We start from the raw sequence: 15,725 nt of genomic DNA, 5'->3' as shown, positions 1-15,725 counted from the left end.
CGAGTCTCCTGCTCCTCCCAATCTTCCCTCAACAAGTCAAGTATGCCCCGAGGTTGTCGTCCATACAGGTGTTCAAAGGGCTAGAACTCTGTTGAGGCTTGGGGGACTTCTCTTATGGCAAAAAGGAGAGCTGGTAGGAGCGTGTCCCAATGTGGCGGGTTGTCTTCTACAAACTTGTGCAACATCGACTTGAGTGTACCGTTACATTGTTCCACCAGTCCGTTGGTCTGAGGGAGATACACCGATGTCTGAAAAGTCTGAATGTGCATGAGCCGACACAGTCCACTAATCAGTCTAGATGAAACGTTGGTGCCTCGGTAAGTAAGTATTTCTTTGGGAATCCCCACCCTGGCAAACACCTTCACCAACTCATCAGCTAAATGCGTCGCCGTTGCTACTCAGAGTGGGACCGCTTTGGGGTACTGGGTTGCATAATCCACGATCACCAAGATAAACCAGTTCCCTGTTTTACTCTTCTCTAAGGGTCCCACGAGATCTAGGCCAATCCTCTCAAAGGGTACGCCTATGACCGGCAGAGGTATCAGGGGGCCTTGGCTATCCCTTTGGGTCCCGCTCATTGGCACTCGGGGCATGATGCATACTATTCCCGAACATTGCGATGTATGCCTGGCCAAAAGAAGAGGTGCACCACCCGCTGTACAGTTTTCTCTCTACCCAAGTGTCCGGCTCAGGGTTAGCATGCACCAAATGTAGGAAGCTCTTATCTTCAGAAATTGGTGGATCTCCTCTTGCATCTGGAGGTCCCTTACTACCCGATATAACTGGTCTTTCCGGACTTCAAATTGTGGCCCTTGTGGGCATCTCGCCCCCTCTGAGTTCTCAGTCTCTTGGGCTTGAGCCTACTCCCAGGCCCGACTCAGGGTTTGATCTTCCTGTTGTTCATGTAGATAATCTATCTCCCTCTCCAGCTCCATCTGTAGGTCCTCCCCTGTATGGCCCTCATTGGGACCTACATTCCCTGTCTGGTTTGGGTCGCTGGTGGGTCCTTCTTGTGGGTTAGCCTCTGCAGGGAGCCCCAGCACTTTTCCTCCCAGAATTCCGGAATGCCATTTTTTTTTGGAGGACACGTACTCGCAGTCTCTTACAACCCCTTTAAACACAGGCCAGTCCCTCCTCAGCACCACCAGGTATGCTACGTGGGATGCCAAGAGAAGAAAAAGAAAAAAAAACAGGTTAGAGCATGCCCAGTCTGGAAAGAAGGGCGGGACTTCCTCTGCCCACAGAGTCTTGCTCCCCTCCCCCTTCTCCAGTGTGGGGCATATTCACACCACCACAGAGCGTGACACTGTCAGCAATCCCTCACCGCAGGAAGTTGGGGAAAGATGACACCTCGGTGCTGTGCACACATAGTGATCTGATAATACAGGAGACACACAATGTGACATTTCGTGAATTGTCTGTGGTTTCAAACCCAAGGAAGAATACAGTTGGGTGAGTGTGGTTGCTCACTAGGGAGAGATGATGCAAAAGTCACATGACACTTAGAGGTATTGCTTGACACCCATCTTTAATTGCATGTCGAGTGCGCTCTCAAAGATGACAGGTACTCTGGGCGCGGGAGGAGACTTAACAGGAACTAAACTCCTATTGTTCCCACGTGGCCCAGCACTGACTGCCAGGCGGTGCTCCTGATTTGCAGTGAGCAGAGCAAGCTCTGGCCTGTCATCAGCAAGAAGACGTACACGTGCATTCGTCCACCCGTGTCCTCCACGGTGGCATCAGCAGCTCTGAATCTCAGTGATGCAGACCCCGGTTCAGAGGATAACTTTACCCTCTGTGACAGACCAGGGCAACCAGCTACAATAGTTCAGAGGGCAAACAGAGCCCCAGAGGTTTGCTCCAGGTCGCCAGTGGACAGCCACAGAGCTTGGAATAGCCTCCAGGACTATTCACACCCAGGGGGCTAACAGAAAACAAAAAGCCATTCACCCTGTTTGAGTGAACTGCCAGAGGCTGTTGTCACATAATCAAGCTGGGCACTGGTGGCTAATGAAGAACTTGCCTGAAGGAACAGGCTAAGCAGACACCTGCAGCCAGTTAAGCCTGTGGGGTTGCTTTAAAAGCTTTCTCTCAGGTAAGGAAGCGGGGAGTAGCAGAGGGACAGACTGAGAGGAGGAAGTGCATTGCTGAGAGCTGAGAAAGGAAAGATTCGCCCTGGTACCAGGGAGATGATACTGGGGCAGCATTTGTGGACGTGGCCCAGGAGAAAGGCTGCTGTATTGGGGCTAGAGGAAAAAATCATCAATTGTTGCTACCTCGGGTCCCTGGGCTGGAACCCACCATAGCTGGCAGGACAGGGTCCCCCCCCCCAACTCTTCCCACATCACTAAAAAGTCTGCTCTGGGAAAACGGAGGCCCAGGATTAGGGAGGGTCGCCCCCCCAGTCCTTTGACTTGGCCAATGATGACTTTGGTCTCTAGGAAGATAAGAGGCCATATGGAGGGTCTCAGCAAGCCACATAAGAACAGCCGTACTGGGTCAGACCAAAGGTCCATCTAGCCCAGTAGCCTGTCTGCCGACAGTGGCCAGCACCAGGTGCCCCAGAGAGGGTGGACTGAAGACAATGATCAAGCGATTTGTCTCCTGCCATCCCTCTCCAGCCTCTGACAAACAGAGGCCAAGGACACCATTTTATCCCCTGGCTAATAGCCTTTTATGGACCTAACCTCCATGAATTTATCCAGCTTCTCTTTAAACTCTATTATAGTCCTAGCCTTCACAGCCTCCTCTGGCAAGGAGTTCCACAGGTTGACTACACGCTGTGTGAAGAAGAACTTTCTTTTATTAGTTTTAAACCTGCTACCCATTCATTTCATTTGGTGTCCTCTAGTTCTTCTATTATGGGAACTAATAAATAACTTTTCTTTATCATCCCTCTCCACACCACTCATGATTTTATAGACCTCTATCATATCCCCCCTCAGTCTCCTCTTTTCAAAACTGAAAAGTCCCAGTCTCTTTAGCCTCTCCTCATATGGGACCCGTTCCAAACCCCTAATCATTTTAGTTGCCCTTTTCTGAACCCTTTCCAAGGCCAAAATATCTTTTTTGAGGTGAGGAGACCACATCTGTACACAGTATTCAAGATGTGGGCGTACCATAGTTTTATACAGGGGCAGTAAGATATTCTGGGTCTTATTTTCTATCCCTTTCCTAATAATTCCTAGCGTCCTATTTGCCTTTTTGACTGCCGCTGCACTCTGAAGTTTTCAGAGAACTGTCCACGATAACTCCAAGATCTCTTTCCTGGTTTGTCGTAGACAAATTAGCCCCCATCATACTGTACGTTTAGTTTGGGTTATTTTTCCTGATGTGCATTACTTTACACTTATCCACATTAAATTTCATTTGCCATTTTGTTGCCCAATCACTCAGTTTGGTGAGATCTTCTTGGAGTCCCTCACAGTCTGCTTCTGTCTTGACTATCCTAAACAGTTTGGTATCATCTGCAAACTTTACCACCTCACTGCTTACCCCTTTCTCCAGATCATTTATGAATAAGTTGAAAAGGATTGGTCCCAGGACTGACCCTTGGGGGACACCACTAGTTACCCCTCTCCAATCTGAAAATTTACCATTTATTCCTACCCTTTGTTTCCTGTCTTTTAACCAGTTCTCAATCCAAGAAAGGACCTTCCCTCTTATCCCATGGCCATGTAATTTACACAAGAGCCTTTGGTGAGGGACCTTGTCAAAGGCTTTCTGAAAATCCACGTATACTATATCTACTGGATCCCCCTTGTCCGCATGTTTGTTAACCCCTTCCAAGAACTCTAATAGATTAGTAAGACAGGATTTCCCTTTACAGAAACCATATTGACTTTTGTCCAACAAATTATGTTCTTCTACATGCTTCACAATTTTATTCTTTACTATTGTTTCGACTAATTTGCCCGGTACTGAAGTTAGACTTACCGGTCTGTAATTGCCAGAATCACCTCTAGAGCCCTTTTTAAATATTGGTGTCACGTTGGCTACCTTCCAGTCATTAGGTACGGAAGCCGATTTAAAGGATAGGTTACAAACCACAGATAATAGCTCAGCAATTTCCCATTTGAATTCTTTTAGAACCCTTGGATGAATGCCATCCGGTCCTGGAGATTTGTTAACATTAAGTTTTTCTATTTGTTCCAAAACCTCCTCTAATGACACTTCAATCCGGGACAGTTCCTCAGATTCATCTCCCACAAAGGACGGTGCAGATTCAGGAATCTCCCCAACGTCCTCAGCCGTGAAGACTGAAGCAAAGAAATCATTTAGTTTCTCTGCAATGGCTTTATCGTCCTTGATTGCCTCCTCAGCACATAACAACCACCGAGAAGTGCAGGGCTCAGGGGAGCTTTGCCATGCCTTCCATCCTGTGGCTGTTTAACTGGCCTGCTTTTCAGCCTGGAGACGGCCTTTTGCCAAGTGTACGTACAGCACCACTGGCCTTCATCGCCCTCGGGAGCTACAGCGCGGCCACTAATGAATCCTATTTAAAATGAAAAGCTTTCAGGGTTAATAACGGAGCTCTCCGTTTTCAAACCAGTGACCTGGCGCCGTCTGGGCAGCACTCATTTGGGAAAAAAGGCAGCTACCCATCCCCGTTAGAGCCAAAGCACACTAATGAACAGCCATCTCCTCCGGGTGCCTGGCCTCTCTCAACCACAACTGCCTAGAGACCTTCCCTGCCTCTCCCGTGCACAGTCTGTAGGATCCTTTATGAAAGTAGTACTCAGGGCTAAGAAACGACAGGCCATTGGCCCAAAGTGGCGTGGGGACTCTCACATTATTGTCTTCAGCTCAGATCACTCCCTCTGGGGCATCTAGCGTTGGCCACTGTCAGACAACAGGACACTGGGCTAGATGGACCCATTTCCAGCCCTTGACAAACAGAGGCTAAGGACACCATTCCTACCCATCCTGGCTAACAGGGTTCAAAAAAGAACTAGACAAATTCATGGAGGATAGGTCCATCAATACTTATTAAAGTGCTGGCCTTCACAATATCCTCTGGCAAGGAGTTCCACAGGCTAGATTGTGACTCGGGCCACACGTGCATGGTGAGGAAAACACATGTCCTTTACCCCTTGATGTGGGCTACCTGGTCCTGGCAGCTCCCATGGGCGCCATCTTTCTGCTGCTTGTGTCATTGTTTGTAGGACGGACGCGAGTGCCTTCCCTCTCAGGACTGGTGGGACATGGGGGTGCTGTGGTAATGCAAAAGCCTGTCTCTGTAGCACAGCACCTCCCGGGGCTACTCCTGCTGGGTGGGGGAACAGATTCCAGTTAGCTCCTGGAGCATAGCTGCCTCTCAATAAGAACAAATATATTATGTGGGGTGGACTTCAGTTGCTGTGTGTCCCAGCAAATGTGTTCGCAAACTGTACTTTTCCTACCTCGGCATGGTCACCCTGACACCAACTCCTATGTGAACCCCCACGAATAAGGTTAATCCTGTTTTTCAACGTTCCCATCCTAAATGTAATGCCCATTTATGCATCCTCTCCCCAGAGCCAAAGCCTGGCCATGGTAGGGTGATTCGTTCTCTTGCCAATTTTTCTCTCGTTGTTGTGGGTCATTTTTGAAATGGAAAAAAAATTGTGTTCACGGTTGATTCTTATCAACGGGGAAATGTGTTGGGTTTTGTTGTTGTTGTTGGGCTTTTGTTTTGTTTCTACTTAAGTCAGCGCTTGGAGAATTTCCAAATGGCTTGAATGATTAATGTGGTGCCACTGACTTGTTTTGTGTTTCGATACAAAAAATGCACAAATCATGGTTTCCAAAGAGCCCACTTAGGTCGCGCTGATTGACCGTGCAATGTAAGTTTTAAATTATTCTTTGTGTGCACAAAACATACTGTGAGGAGAAGCATTTCCACACAAATGAGCAACTGACTCAAGGTCAGAGGTGCAGGCAAACAAAGCTGCTCTCAGGAGAGCTGTTTATTAGACTATCATCATTACAAAGCCAGGTCTTAATATCCTACATTCATTGAACAGAGAAGAGTTGTGCTTTTGCCTACTGCTTATTTAGATTGTTTTGCTATTCAAGCTGAATGTAGACAGGTTCCTCTGCTTACCTCTACTATCCACGCAAGGTCATTCCCCTTAGAGTCAGATCAAGAGTTTGTGTAAAAGAAGAGAGGTCTGCCATATTTTCTCTCTCTTGGTGGTTAATCTACAGAACAGATAGCTGCCCATATAGTGGTGCTCATTGCTATTGGTCTTTTGTGTCACACACAAGCACATATCCAAAAGAGGCGAGGAGTCCTGTGGCACCTTATAGACTAACTGAAGTGTTGGAGCATAAGCTTTAGTGGGCAAAGACCCACTTCGTCAGATGCATGTCCTGAAGTTTTTTTGCTGCAGGATGGTTACTTTTAGATCTGCAATTGTGTGTCCAGGGAGATTGAAATGTTCCCCTACAGGTTTTTGTACGTTGCTGTGTCGGGCTGGCCCCGTCACTAGCGCCGGCAGCTTGCACCTCGAGCGGAGAGATGGAGGAGCACCGGCTGTATTGCCGCGCATGCGCAGCAAGCCGGTGTCCACTTTTAAATGCGGCACCGGCACACCTGGGGGGGGGGGAACCGACCTGCGGGCGGAAGACAGCGGCCACTGGCGGAAGACCTGGGCAGGAGACGCCGAGGAGGGGGCGCGGAGGTCTCAGGGGTGGCCGACGAACCCCGCTGGGGTGTCCGCGGCAGACGGACCCGGGAGCATCCTGACGACCTTCCGACACTCGGAGGAGCGAACTGAGGATGGCTGGGTAGAACTCGCACCTGAGCTGGCCCCACCCCAACCGCCGAGGAGCCAACAAGTGAGGTGGGACCCCAGGGTGGGGAGCCTGCCTGAGGTGGGTCCCCCGGACCAGAGGGAGCTGGACTGGGTGGACCGCGGGGACTGAGCAGGTGGAAGGCCCCAGGGTCTAAGTAGGAGGGTTCCAGCCATAACGGGGTGACCCTGGCATAAGGGAACCCTACTACGCCCTATTGGCCAGGAGTAAAGGGGAAAGGGGTAGCGGGGAGCCCCTCCGTGGAGTGAACGCAGGCAAGCCCTACCCCATAAACCATTCGGGACTAGGGAGGGGGTGGGTGTCCCCGCTCCCCCCTTTACAGTTGCCATTCCTAATATCTGATTTGTGTCCATTGATTCTTTTACGTAGAGACTGTCCAGTTTGGCCGATGTATATAGCCATGGGGCACTGTTGGCACATGATGGCATATATTACGTTAGTAGATGTGCAGGAGAATGAACCAGTGACAGTATGGCTGATTTGGTTAGGTCCTCTGATGGTGTTGCTGGTGTATATATGTGGGCAGAGTTGGCACCGAGGTTTGTTGCATGGATTGGTTCCTGAGTTAGAGTTATTATGGTGCAGTGTGTAGTTGCTGGTGAGAATATGCTTCAGGTTGGCGGGTTGTCTGTGGGCAAGGATTGGCCTGCCTCCCAAGGCCTGTGAAAGCGAGGGATCATTGTCCAGGATGGGTTGTAGATCACTAATGATGCGTTGGAGAGGTTTTATCTGAGGACTGTAGGTGATGGCCAGTGATGTTCTTTCTTGGGCCTGTCTGGTAGCAGTAGGCTTCTGGGTACACGTCTGGCTCTGTCACTCGGTCTCCTCACTTCCTCGTGTGGGTATCGTAGTTTACAGAATGCTTGTTGAAGATCTTGTAGGTGTAGGTCTCTGTCTGGAAATTTCCACTACATGCATCTGACAAAGTGGGTCTTTGCCCATGAAAGCTATACGTTGTGCGAAACACTCCCCCCAGTTGGCTTAAATGGAAGTCAGCCAGGGGAAAAAAATTCCCCACTTTAAGTTGTTTTGCTGTAAGTCCAAGATTTTTGGACCGTATCTTGGACTTACAGCGAGGACTCCCTGTATATTGTTACTTATTGTTTTGGTTTTTAAACAGAGTATAAGAACGTTTTAAGATAGTACCAACAGAGCTGACCCACCCTTGATTTTAAGTCAGAGGCGCAATTGCTCATTACCTGAATGAGCTTTTGCCAGCTCCATCGGCGTGTGCTGGCAATGTAAATTCCATCTCAGCCTGCCGAAATTTACATAGAGGGATTAGAATGTCAAGGGGCTTCAGGACCAGAGATTACTTAGAAACGCCCGACTGTCTCTTAGGCAAACACTCCACAAGTCTGACTTGAATCCCCGCATTTCAGAGAATGTGATCTCAATTAGCAATGCTCTGCTGGCAGCTGGGCTGCGTTCTGCTGGGGAGCCAGCTCAGCTTTAGGACCTGGGAATGGTGTAGACCAGAATGCAGTGGAGCCTGTGCTGGTAACCAGCTGTGCTTGAATTCTGATCGACACCTTCTTTTAATGCTGCCCCCCCACCAGTGGGGAAGGTTCTACATCCAGCCCCCCTGCCCTCGTTTGGGGTGATCTTACGGACCAGAGTTCGCTGTAGGCTTGAGTTGTTGCAGGCTGGTTTGCACCTTCTTCGGGGATGACGCCTGACCCCTTTGCTGCCCCTTGCGCCTCCTTTCAGTTTAGGCCTCCCCTAAGGGAGTGATGAAAGGTCCTTTCTCTCCACGGGCCATGGTCAATGCCGTGCTGGGGGTCATGGGGGTGACGGCCCTTCCATGGCAGCCCAGTCGCTTTGAGGGCGGCGGAAGAAGCGATGCCACCAGTCGTGTGGATTGGGAGATGCCCCGGGAGGGAGCCATTGCAGACCACTGGTGAATGGCGACGCCGTAGCTTGCATGTGTGTCTGCTCCATCCACTGGGAGCTAGAGGAAGCGTAACTGCTGTTGCCATTGCTGTGAACCAGTGCCAAGTGGTGGGTATAATAGGCCGAGGGAGGAGATAGAGGCGAATAGGTGGGGGAGGATCATGAGGGAGGAGGGACCTGGGTACATTTGTATCCGCATCCACAGCTGTAGTGGCAAAAACAAGCCATGGAGATCTGCCTCTGCGGGGGAAGGGGAGGAGGAACGCAGCAAGCAGCAGTGAGGGGGCTGAGTGGGAGTGGGGGGTGAGGCGGAGTCTGGGGTGGTGCAGGGGGTGGCGTTACAGGGAGACGAGGCGGGGCCATCAGCAGAAAAGGCGGGACAGGAAGCGAGCTCCCCTCAGGAAGTGGGACCTGCAATTCCACATTGGGGGCTTGTGCGTATCAGGGAGCTTAAACAAGCAGCTGAAAGCCCTCGGTTACCCTGCCACGATGATGCCAGCGCCTTCCTCGTCTCGCTCACGCGCGCCGAGGTTCATTCGCGACACCTCGGCACAGGGGCTCTGGGAAACAAAACAATTGTTCCAGGAACGCCTCAGAGCGGATTGACAGAAATACCAGGGAGTTCAGTCGTCTTTCCCTCTGCCTGCCTCAGGAGACAATGCGCGCCTGCTGGGCCATTATGCAGAGATTGCGAACTTGCTGTGCCTGTCCCAGTGCACAGGATGAGCGTTTGTGATTTAAATAACAAACTGGTGCTGCAAACTAACTCAGCCAAGCATGCAGTGGCAGCGACAAGGAGCCGAAATCTGTGCGCGTGGACGGGGTGGGGGATGTGGGGCTGGGTAGCAAAGATTTCGAGTCTGTTCTCTCATCTGATTCCAGGGTAGTTATTGCGCACTTGTTTGTTTGCCGTTGTCTTGATGCTAGTGACCCACGAAGCGGCTGGCTTGTACCAGGGTCTTACTGACTTGAGGCAGGAAGGAAAAAACCTTATTGCAGCTGCTCAGTGGAGCAATACCTAACCTGCTCTGCCTCAGAGTGCAACCCCCTTACACTCGAGAGAGTCCTCTCTATGCGTGAGTGGAATGAGGGCTGGAGACTGGGTAGCAACCCCACAGTCACTGTCTTGGGGTGGGGGAGCTGTCTGCTGCCATTTGACAGCTGGAGTGTCTTGTGTGGCTTGGCAATACGAGAGGGAGAGGGAGGAATGGCGAGCATGAGGCACAATGCCTCATGGAGACACTCCATGGCTGGTGTCGTCGAGAGGCCAGCCCGTGCTACGAGCTCTGCGTAAGAGCACCCGTGCCCACAGAGAACAGAAACATTTCAAGAGCCACAGAGCAGCCGAAGGTGTGTGACTGCCGTCATCAGTCAGCATTTCGGGGTTGTCTCAGTGCGTTCCTGACAGGTCATCAACTCCGTCGGTGATGATACTTTCGGCTACGTGCGTGTGCTCCCTTTATCTAAAGCACTGGTCCCCAATGCGGTGCCCACAGGTGCCGTGGCGCCCGCTGGGACATTTATGTGTGCTGGCCGGATGATCTGGGTCGACCCCGCCCCCGGTGCGTGACACATGTGCGGTGCTAGCCCTGGGCGCATGGCACATTGGCGACCCCGCCCCTAGCACGCAGCACATGCACGGTGCCAGCCCTGGGCGCGCGGCGCATTGGCGGCCCCTGCCCCAGGCACACGGCACGTGCACGGTGCTGGCCCTGGGCACGTGGCACATGGGCGGCCCCTGCCCTAGGCGCACGGCACATGCACGGCCCCACCCCTGGGCGTGCAGTTCATGCGCGGCCCTGCCCCCAGACGCGCGGTGCATGAGCGGCTCTACCCCGGGCACCTGGCGCGTGAGCAGCCCCGCCCCCCGGGTGCCCAGCAGCCCCAAAAGTTTGAAGACCACTGATCTAAAACGTTAGACCCCGTGCACTTGGGTCAGCACAGTGGGTCTCTGAGAGCTCCCGGAAACGACAGATTCAGGCAAGGATGAAACCAATCGCGCAGGCTGATTGCCAAATGTGCTGCCTTAACAGTTGTCAGCAGAAAGTCTCAAGGCCAAGCCACTGTGCGTTCTGCAAGCATTGACAATGTACCAACACATAGCAGGCCTTTGGCTAACCCGTTAATATCTGTCATTGGGCAAACGTTAAGCCACTGTGCATTCTGTAAGTCTTGGCAATGACACCTGCTGTTTCAGGTGCCTAGTGCACCCCTTTCCCAAGGCCGGTCGTCACTCACCATTTGTGGTGTCCTTTTATAGACATGTACAAACAACTTACCTCACTTCTTTACGTACCAGGTTGCCACCCTCTGTTGCCTAGTTACCACCCCATACCTTACGGAAGGGAGGGCTCACTTACTATCCTTTATGCTGTCAACTTCGACCCGGGCCTGAACCTAGGTCAGTATCTACATTAGTTTTTGGGGCGTCTTTGTACCAAGACATTTCTTATTAAGATGTTCCGCTACTCCCCTCTGACTTACAGTCTGTACCCAGTGCCTCCCTGTGTCCTTCCATGCTCCACCTAACTTACACAATCACACAATTATCAACAGGGCCTCTTTTTTGGCTCCTGTGTTACTGAACCAAAGTCTTGCTCACTAGCTTCCAGGCCTGTTGCTGTTTTCATGTAGGCCTTTATTCAGGCCTTCTGACTCCATGTTACTGACCCTCAACTTACTACAAACCATGACACTAGCTGTATCCATGACACCATTGTATCATATGGCCTGGCCCCGCAGCCTGGGGCAAATCAGCACCTCTCCAGTGAAGTGACTGGATTTATGTCCACTAACTCCAGGTGCAGATCTGTCCCTATGTCTCTAGGATCAGGCACCCAGCCCCACAGTCAGACTTTGTTACCTGCACCGAGCCCCATGACAGACTAGTTATGTGGAGCTGCTCTGAGCAGGTATTTACAATATTATGGCTCTGTCTATACAGGGAAGATTTGGCAACACATGCGCTGTTAACATGCAAAAGTGAAAACTGGTCAAACCAATTTTTCTGTCTCCCATTGTAGACATTTCATGGCCACATGGCTAGCACCCTGTCGACAGATAGAGCAAAGCATTGTGGGTGAACACCCTGCAGTGTTGTGGGAAGGCAGGGCTGATCCCTGCACTTCTTGGGATTCCCTCGTAGCTCTGTGAGCTCTGGGTAAAGAGGAATGTCAAAGCAGCAAGCCGCCTCTCCAGCTGTTCTGCCTTGCACTAGAAACACAGCAGCAGGCAATGATTTGTTCAGAGCAGCTCACTCATCTGCCAGATACTTCCTGGAGCTTTGAAAGGGGATGGGCACACACCTGCAGGGCAGCAGAAATCACAGAACACCGAGCACAACCAGCAGGGCAGCTGGCAGAAGCCAGTTTTCTGGACAACACAAACAGAACCCACATTGATGCTTTGTTGACAGTAAAGGGAGGGGAAAGACAAAAGTCTTTCACTGGGGTGGACATTTTTGGTTGCCAACCCTGGGTGTTTTTCCCTACAAAATTTGCATCGTAGTGTGTACACTCCCTCCCTGTCACCAAAAACGGCCTTTTGTTGACAAAACAGTAAGTGCCAGGGTAGACAAGGCCACAGGCACCAGGGACCAGCGCTTGGAACCAACGTTGTCCTAGCTCACATGTCACTGTAGCAATGACAAGTGTTTCAGAAAACGACTAGCAGACACTCATGTCGATTTCCTCGGCACGGTACAGGGCATTCTCCTGTAGCGATGAGTGGTGCGCCGTATGGTAAGATTGTGAGCACGTCCACTGCTGCTGCTCAGATATAAGCATCCTTCTGCATGTAATAAGAAACAAATGAGTTATAATGGATGAGCTTATGGGAGAGTTTTTCCAGGGTTTCTATAAGGGAACCACCGAGAATAGAAACAGCATCACTTCGATGGAAATCATTCTAAATACCCTTTTAAATGAAATCAGCATCTGTAATCTGGCTCATCTCATTTGCATGGTAAGAACAGCATTTTGTAGGGGAAAAAAGGGCAATAAATACATTTTGCGTTTGAAAAGGAAAACCAAAGTGCTGACGAGGCCTTTAATCATCAAATCATTATAATACGTTAGCCTTTGGAAATGCTAAACTATGCTTATGCACTGTCTAATTAAATTAGCACCGACAGCTTTCAGAGAGAAGCGGACGGAAGGTACACAAGCGAGCTCATGTTCGTGTTGGTGTGGCCAAGACAAAGGGAAGGCAAGTGACTTCCGTCCAGGAATGAGCAAGAGCACAGGTACGATATGCTGTATGGTCCCCAAGGGGTGGGAGAGTCACCAGGCCCTGCACCCCCATTCGCAGCCAGAGGTGACGCTAATAAACCTTCTGCTCTCCCTGCTGGCTCAGTCGTCAGGGACACAGCATAGCACAGACACAGCACAGAAACCAGGAGCAGTCAGTACAATCCATCTTGGGGGCAGGGGATGCCCAGAGCCAGGGCCCTGACCCTCTTCCTGCTAAAGGTCCATTTGGCCCAATATCCTGTCTTCCAACAGTGGCCAATGCCAGGTGCTCTAGAGCAGTGTTTCTTAAACTTTTTAAGTCTGAGGAACACCAAACAATAATTTTTTTTATGAGGAACACCAAGGATTTTTTGCTGATCGAAAAAAAAAAAGGTCTGGGGGAGAAAGGTCACCTGCCCCTTTAAGGGTGGCCATTTTGAATTCTGTTGTTCTCTACAGCACACCTCCGACTGCCTTGTGTCACGGAACACAGTTTAACACTGCCTTAGAGGTAGGGAATCTTCAAGTAATCCCTCTTCCGTCATCCATTCCCAGCTTCTGACAAAGACAGGCTAGGGACAACATCCCTGCCCAATAGCCATAGATGGGCCTGACCTCCACATGGAGCTGCTGGAGTAGTCCCATTGCTATTCCCATCATCATCTAGGTCTTGGTGCAGTGCCCTGGGAAACTGAGGTCCACCCACAGAGTTATTATGGATCAGTAGAACTCACATGAAACATAACAAGGCCCATACAGCCCCCCACTTAATCTTATCAGGTGACAATCCAGGCAACTCAACCAGCTCTTTGTTTACAAGTTACTCATAATCCTCTGTGGATTGGCAGCTCCTTCGTATTTTTCACTCTTCTGGAGATAACTTGCGTTTTCACCATTTGGGCAGACGGAAGGCTCCACTCAGCTGCTGGCAGGTATCGAGAGATGGAGGGAACAGTGGTGGGAGGCTGGGGGTGGGGGGTGATCTGTGCTAATTACAACCCAGGTGGCAGGGGTAGGGGTAGGACCAGCCAGGTCTGTTACTGTCCCGTGGCCCAGGGAAGGGTAGGAGCCAGGCTGGGGCGTCATGTCAGGATACCAGGAGGGGGGGAGCTGAATTCCTCAGTCTCAGCAGAGGGATCTGTGGTGATGGCGGGGAAGGGGCCTGGGGGGGCGGGGGAAGAGAGGTGCTGAGGTGATAGGGGCCGGCAGATCCTAAGGCTCTGACTCTAGCTGCTCCAAGCCCCCTCTGAGTAGCAGTACTCTGGCACCTTGTGCGGTGATACCAGGTTGCTAGGAGCAACACAAGGTCTGACTCCGCGTCGAGCTCGATGTGGCCATGGCAGACGCCAGTTTTACTGGTCTTGCCAGGAGGCCCAGAGCCCCGGGGGGGAGCTGCCCTGCTTCACGCCTCCTGCCTTAATCAAACGGCCGGCCCTAGGCTGGAGCCCAAACGCCCCTGCCACTCGTCACCTGTGCTGCATCTCGGCTGACCCCTTTCCCTTCACCAGCTGGGTAGGGCCTGCGTGCAAAGCCTTCCCCCCGCTAACATGGGCTGACAGGAGGAAGCCAATGGAACAATGGCAGTGGGACGGGGAGTCTGCCCCACACTGGCCTCTTGAGGGTTAAAACCCAGCCCTGGGAGAAGGCTGGGGGGGGGGGGGTAGCCAGCAGCTGAGGCAGAGACAGCCAATAAGGGCCCAGCTGGGGCTGTATAAATAAGGGCTCCTGGCGGGAGAAGGGGCACGCTCGCTGGGGAGCAGGAGGGACCTGGTTGCAAGGAAGCAAGTGGCTTTCTGAGAGAGCAGAGCTGGGGACGCTCTGGCCAGGCGAGCTCGCAGGCTGCAGGGCCTGAGGCAAGGCCTGAGGGTACGAGGGCTACGGGGGAACAGCCAGAGAGTAGCAAGAGGTGGGGACCTGCTGCCTCCTGAGTGGCCATGCCAGACTGCCGTTTGCCCCGAGGCAGGGGCTAGGTGACGACTGGCACTGAGGCAAGGAGGCGTAGGGGAATTGGGGTTCTCTGGGAGGGGAGGACCCTACAATGCAGGGGCACTGACCTAGGCCAGGACAAGGAGGAAAGGGCACCCTGGCCAGGAAGGGGCATGACACTGAACCAGCAGAAGGCCTGCACCAGAGGCTGGGACGCCGACGGAGGCAGGGGAGCGGATTCCCCGCGTGAGGCGCTGCGGGGGCAACTGACAGCCAGTCAGAGCCGTGTGGGCAGAAGGCAGTGGCTTCGTTAGGGGCCAGAGGTAAAGAAACGAAGCTGGATCAGTGATTCCTCCTTAGGCATCTGTATTCGCTCGGCTCTGATGCCGGGCCGTAACGCAAAGCCACGGGAGCTGGGAGGCCTTTTTGCAGCGCAACCCTAAGGATTATGCCGTGATGGGCGGACGCCACTATTTTCCATTTTTAATTAAGGGCAGGGGACAGGACTCAGTGCCCTCTCGAGGTCCCTTCCAGTTCCAGTGTTCTAGGATTCTGTGGTTACCTTTTAGCGGCGGCGTGCGCTTTGGTTTTACTCCTGGCAGTGGCGTGCTGCAGCAAGAGCTCGCGCTGAACGAAAAGAAAAAACGAAAGCTGTTTTCTCCTCACTCTTTGTCCCCTTCCCTCCTTCCCAAGCTTCCTAATCGATTCACTTGTGCATGAAAGAACAGGCGAGCATGTCCTTCCTGGAAGGGCCCCTCCTGGCACCATCAGCATGGGAGCAGCGGGACTTGGAGAGTGATAATGAAAAGAAAACTCTACCCAGGACTTGCCGGTCCTCCAGGGCTACATGCATTTGTGTAAAACCAGCTGCTTCTATTT

Source organism: Pelodiscus sinensis, chromosome 11, assembly GCF_049634645.1.
Source record: "Pelodiscus sinensis isolate JC-2024 chromosome 11, ASM4963464v1, whole genome shotgun sequence".
In the NCBI taxonomy this organism is placed as follows: Eukaryota; Metazoa; Chordata; order Testudines; family Trionychidae; genus Pelodiscus; species Pelodiscus sinensis.
This window is presented reverse-complemented; position numbering follows the sequence as displayed.